The sequence below is a fragment of the Perissodus microlepis genome, chromosome 10 (assembly GCF_051167445.1).
Source record: "Perissodus microlepis isolate ML-2025 ecotype Zambia chromosome 10, ASM5116744v1, whole genome shotgun sequence".
Classification (NCBI taxonomy): domain Eukaryota; kingdom Metazoa; phylum Chordata; class Actinopteri; order Cichliformes; family Cichlidae; genus Perissodus; species Perissodus microlepis.
Genome location: NC_140470.1, coordinates 33,544,383 through 33,550,382, shown reverse-complemented (window position 1 = coordinate 33,550,382; position 6,000 = coordinate 33,544,383).

Below are 6,000 nucleotides of genomic sequence, written 5' to 3'. Positions count from 1 at the left end.
GAGGTCACCTGTGTTGGGCCGTATAAATGAACCATAATGAAGTCTTTGTTCATCACTGAGCGCTGTATGATGATGAAGCTCCCTGTGGGTCTAAGATGGGTCATGATTTATGTCCCCACCTCCATCAGCATGTGATGAGAGGTGGGTAGAAAAAGCCTGAACCTCGTCCTTCTCCGAGCGATTTCACTCCCACACGGGTGTGTCTTGAATGAAGACGTCCTTTGGGTGACATTGTTTGAGTCTATTCATTACTCTCTATAGTCTAATACATTTCCTAAGGCCTCTCACACTCCAGGAGATCAGTTTCATTCAGTTTGTGCCCTTTAAACAAACTGACTGCATTTCGTCTCAGCTGTAGGAACGAAAATGACTATTTAAAACACTCAACTCTTATAAAGCACAACCCAGGACCCGACCTGTGGAAATGTCACAGATTCCCTCCTGTTGTCACTGAAACTTGTTTGGCTACTGATCGTATAGGAGCAGAAAAAACATCCTGTTGTTAATTCAAAGCTTTAAACTCACTGCGACCATATAAACTGAGAAGCCAAATAACATTTACAGGAATTAAATATTACATGTCTAAGGCTACCTGCATCATGCCTGCATCATGCCTGCATCATGCCTGCATCATGCCTGCATCATGCCTGCATCATGCCTGCATCATGCCTGCATCATGCCTGCATCATGCCTGCATCATGCCTGCACAGCTACGACTACAGCGTGTTATTTACTCTGAGCTGAGGTTGGTCGTCATTTCCAGAGTGGACATGAATTTATCCATCATTTTGTTTCCGGGTCTTTTGTATGAATTCTTCCACCTCTGATGGAGTGGAGGAGGTGCCGGCTGCCGTGATGGGAGATCAGTCCACAGGAGCTGCTGTTTCTCTCGTCAGCGCAGAGAAAATCATCACATGGCGTCTGTTGTGCTTTGCGGCCGCTCTCGTCACCTCACCCCGGCCGTTTGGGATGTTTTGGCCGTGCAGCCTATGTGCCCGCTCGATGGGGCTGCTGAGGCGAGCCTCTCTGAAACGCTCCAGTTCTGTCCTTTATTTCTAAGGTTGATGTTGTAATGTCTCACAGTTGAAGTGTTCAGCCAGAACATTCGTCTCGGTCTGCGGTCTAGCTTCTTCCGTCTTCTCGGTGTCTGGTCCATCTTTTTCGTTGTTTTCAGTTTAGATCGGTGTTCTGTAATCTGCATCCTGATTGGCTGGGTTGGAGCATTAGCTTGTTTTGGGGCGAGTACGAACAGAAACTGTCTTTAGCTGTTGTGTGTCGAGCTCAAGGTTTTACTGCCGTTCAGATAGACGCCATAGCCTGAAGCCTGTTTTTTTTTTATTTGTTCATTCATTTATTTTCCTGTGAAATGTTTTTAAAATAAATTTGTATTTATTATTTCATTGTTTGGATAGATTTATTTGTTTTACTGTCCTTTCGTTTCTTTATTTTCTCTCTCTTTGTTGTCTGTTTTCTGTCATTCGTGGGATTGTTTTCTGATTATTGTTAATAAATCCAAACTTCAGCTCTGGTTGTTTATTCATACCTGAGGTCAGACTTATTGATCGGTGTGTTTCTGATAATCATTTCCTGTTTCTAATGAGTCGCTGATAATAAACTGCTGTTTTTTTAATCAGCAGCCTGACGGAGCTCCATCTGTCTGACGATTTTCACATTAAAAGCCCTGCGCCAAATTAAAAGCCTCAGATTAACCTTTCAGAGGAGATTAAATGTCAGCAGGGAACACCTGATGCATCGCACCTGCCTGATCTTTGCGTCGGCCACACGCTGATCCCAGTCAGTGTTTTTACCTCTGTGAGCGCCGGCGTGATGCCAGCAGGCTGCTTCCTGCAGCTCTGCCCGAAGCTGTCCGCTCGTCGGCGATCGTCTGAAGACAATTTTAAACCTTTCAAAGAATCTGAAACGCATGAAACACTTTTTACTCTTCGCTCTGTGTGACTGATGCTAGACTGGATCAGCGGGAGGGACAGCCTGCTGTGATTGGTTGTCACATTCTTTCTGGAGACGTAGAAAGAGGAAACGTACCACCTACCTGACAGCTTACTTTTCAAAGGAAGGGTTTGACCTACAAACAGCATGAAGAGCTTTGTTTTCAGGTTAGATTTGGATCTTCCAGCTTTAAAACTGATTTTGCTGTTCGTGGTATTTGTTGCAGAGGTTTGTAGATCTGTGCAGTTAAAGTGAAGAGCTGACATTTAATAGAAATGTTTCCTGTTTTTGTCCTGCTCTACCGCAGGGTCACATGATCTCCCCCTCAAACATGGCTGCACTTGGATTCAGAGGTGTTGGCATGGCGACCGTCAGTCAGCAGCTGTCAGATCCATCGTTCGGTTGAGATATCGTGATAAAAACAGTCGTGTGACAGACTAACAGAGTAAAACCACACCTCCACACCTAAACAACCTGTCAGCTGACTGCTCACAGTCTTACCTGTCGCCACCTCCATCAGCTGCCTCCTCCCTGAAGGCCTCTCAGACCGTCCTCGTGTCCTGGTGTTTCCTGTTTCCTCTCAGAACAGTCTGGACCAAACTCCGCTAAACCATTTCTAATGTTCAAGGTTGTTTCCCTGTCGACGTTTCTTTCAGCGTTTTAAACACAGCTAATCACAGCCGTCCAATCAGCACACAGCTCTCGTTAACACTTCTCGCTAACAAGCTACAAAACATTAATGTGAGGAACAGAAGAGACGCCGGGAAAGATTCAGCAGAGGAACGCTTTGTTCTTCTTTCAACACGCTTCAAAACAAACGCTGCGCGCGCACGCACGCGCACACACACACACACACACACACAGACAGAGGTAATCAGATTACTGCGCATTTGTATTCACGCCTGAATGAATCAACACAAACAGGTAAACGTGAATTACAGACAGTAAACTACATAAACTACACCTCAGTGTCAGCTCAAGTCTTTAATGACAGTTTACTGGTTGGTTGTCATTCCCAGTCTGACCTGATGAGGGCAGTGTTGTGTAAATGTTAGAGCGATGTCATTAGTTTTTGTAACAAAGGTTACTACAGTAATGATTTATTATATTTGCAGACTGTATATAAAAGACTTTAAAGGCGACTCAGTGATATTCAGCCACACACCTGAAAGTCAACATCAGGATTTTCCAGGATTTTCCTTGGATGCACGACGTTGTCATGAATTTAGTTGTGAAAACAAAACACAAATAAGTGATGAAGTCAGGATCATGTCACACCATCTCAGCTACACACATGTTGACCTGCAGGCAGGCTGGGAGGTAACTAGATTACATTTTTTTTAATTTGTTTTTTAGTGTGAACTAATGTTTCATATTTTTAATGTAATGTTGCTTTTTCTGAGGTTTGAATTGAAGTCAAATATTATATGAAGCAACCTAAACCGATGAAAAGTTAAAGATCAAACTTCTTGGAAACAGTAACCAGTCACATCCATATTTGGCTTTTAACTCTCAGGCAGGCTTTGATGTTGACCAGTGTAGTTAACAAAATAAACCATTTTTTTTCTAATTTCATGTTTTTGACAGTAAGAAATGAACAAAGTGAGACACCGTGTGTTCATGAAGGTTTGTGTCCCTCACCAAAACCAGACCATGGAAATGTAAACATGATGGTCTGTGAAGGTTCTCGGTGGTCCAGGTTGGGGTCGTCCAAGGAGCTTGGAAAGAAAAGCGTCTGGACTTATTTAAGTTCAAGGTTCTTATAAAGGGACGCGAGTATGCCATCATCTCCAAACCCACAGTGGGTAACCTCGTAGTAAAGTCCATCCAGCACAAAGATGATGAAAAAAGGATCAAATTCACTGAGTAACACACTCTTTGTCTTTCACGGCTACAGCTGTAGCTCCCACTGCCGCTCCCACAGCTGCTCCCAGTGGACCAAACACACTTCCCACCCCCGCCCCGATCCCCACCCCCTTCAGGAACTTGTTCTTTTTCTCTGCACGCCTTCTTGCTTCCTGCTCTTCCATCGATATATTTTCTCTCAGAAGTCGCTCCTGCTCTTCTCTGACGGCTCTCTCAGCCTCCTGCAGCATCTCGTTGGTGTCTTCAGGTCTATCAGTGTCAAACAGTCCTGGAGTATCAACAACATCCAGGATCTGACAGTCTACCTGATCTGTGATTTTCTGACACCCTGCTGTCACTGAAGAAAAGGCAGCTTTAGAATCAAAAGCTTTTCTTCCTAAGATGGTGTTTCCTGATGCACTCTTCCCAACTCCTGTTCTCCCAACAAGCACCATCCTCAGGTGTGGAACATGTTCAACTGCTGAAGAAGATAAACAGATTACTGCTGTTATTAGTGGGACTCCCTCAACCAGCTCGTCACACTAGGACAGTTACATATACAGAATCAGGGATAGGTGACACTGATGATGAAGTACCAAGGAAGGAAAACCCAGGAATGGGGGAAGTAAAACTTACAGCATTACATAAGGACTGATTACTGAAATAAAACAGGAAATGACTCATGACTAAACATCTGAACAATCCAAAACAATCACACATCAATCAAAACAAAGACGAAAATGCTAACCAGAAATTCCCTGAAGTTTACGAGAACCAGCAACCAAACTGGCAGAACAGGATTACTCCGCACATCGAAATCCCCCGAAATCAGTTTTACTGATAAAGTCTATCTCTGTCGTCTATCTATCTATCTATCTATCTATCTATCTATCTATCTATCTATCTATCTATCTATCTATCTGTCTGTCTGTCTGTCTGTCTGTCTGTCTGTCTGTGCCATTCAAAGTGAAGACTGGGTGGATTGGCAGGCTCTGTTGGCTGTAAACGTTCATAAAACAAATCTGTTCTTACCACTGCATGAACAACATGTTTCAGGATTTGTTGTTTCAAACAAATAAACATAAATTTTAAAAAAGTAACAGATAAATAAGATATGGACACAGGGCACAGAAATAAAGACTGACAGCTCAGGTAAACAGGCAGCTCTGGAGTTTCTGACTGTTATTATAAAACGTTTGTCTGAACAGTAAATCAGAATAAAACTTGTAGATGTACTTACGAGCTTTTGAGCCGGCCATGCTGGTGCTGCTCAGGATTGTGAAAGCTGTCACAGCTGCCGTATTGACATCAGCTCTGTGCGTTCATGAAGATTGGCCCTCCCTTTAATGCCACCATATCACACACAGGAACAACACTCCAGCTGTCACATCAGCACTTAATGACTTGTTGTCATGTGACTACAGTGACTACAGGGCAGATTCCAGAGAGAAGACAGTCCTCAGTGGGTTTGTATACCACTCCACGTTCTGTCACATAAATAAACCTGTAGTCGTGGGAGGAGGCCACATGGTTGGAAACTGGCTCACAAATGTTTCCTTTTAGGGGAAATTTTAGCCGAACTGCCATCAACCAAAAACTTTTAGTCTTGTTATCAATCATCATGATTGATAACTGGATCATTCCATGGAACGTCAGTCAGTACCATCGACCCCTCAAGTTTGTTTACTCTGTTAACTTATAGAGAGGCAACATTTTAACCTCAAAATACACTGTTGGCAGAAGTATTGACTCATCTGTCTTATACTGTCAGAGACCGGGGTCTGAGGGACCCAGGGCCCATAAGCAGTTTTGGATTTATATTACTTGTTATATGTACATTTGACGTATTGTGTGGCTGCCCCTGGTTTCCCTGCTTGCAGGTATGTGTATGGGTCCATGTATGGGTGTGTCTGGTAGGATGGTTTACAGGCACCATCAGGCCTGGTGGGTGTGTCCTGCCAGGTGGCTGGCCACACCTGAGGAAGATGCACACACTCCTGCAGCTGATCAAGCCTCGTCGGAGGAGCTACTTAGGAGTGTGGTGCAGCTCTCTCTGACGCTGGATTGTTTCGTGAGACTTCCGTTAGTTTCCCAGTTAGAAGTCAGTGAATTAGAGTTTTGTTACTGAGTGGTGTATTTACGGCTGCTTCTGTTACTTTCCCAGGAGAACTGCGGGACGAGAGGGCAGCAACCACGGACCACACTAAG